Here is a 410-nt window from a genome sequence, read left to right as displayed (position 1 = left end):
CTAAGCGTTCTTTATCATTGACATCAAAATCACCACTCTTAAATCGCTGAAACCATACTTGGCATGTTCTTTCCGATGGAGCATAATTGCCATAAGCTTCGAAAAGCAATTTATGAGCTGCAGCTGCAGTTTTTTTCAAGTCAAAGTAATGAAGCAGCACATGTCGAAAAAACAACTTATCACGTCCCATATTTAATCAAAAGAAAAAATAGCACTGCTCGCTTAAATGAATCTCTTCGCACTGAATTTTATTGACAAATGTCTAACTTCTAAAATACAGCCAGTTTCAGATGTCAAAATAAATTACACCTACAACTAACGTCATCTAACTGTGAGCCGCAGGAACTAAGTTTAGTACCTAATACTTGTATAATGACCATTATCAATACTTGACGCATTGTGAAATATAA

The sequence above is a fragment of the Odontomachus brunneus genome, unplaced genomic scaffold (genome assembly GCF_010583005.1).
Source record: "Odontomachus brunneus isolate Ranch 3 - 2012 unplaced genomic scaffold, Obru_v1 Obru_scaffold_189, whole genome shotgun sequence".
NCBI classification, from domain to species: domain Eukaryota; kingdom Metazoa; phylum Arthropoda; class Insecta; order Hymenoptera; family Formicidae; genus Odontomachus; species Odontomachus brunneus.
The sequence above is the reverse complement of the archived record's forward strand: the minus strand, read 5'-3'. Positions refer to the sequence as shown.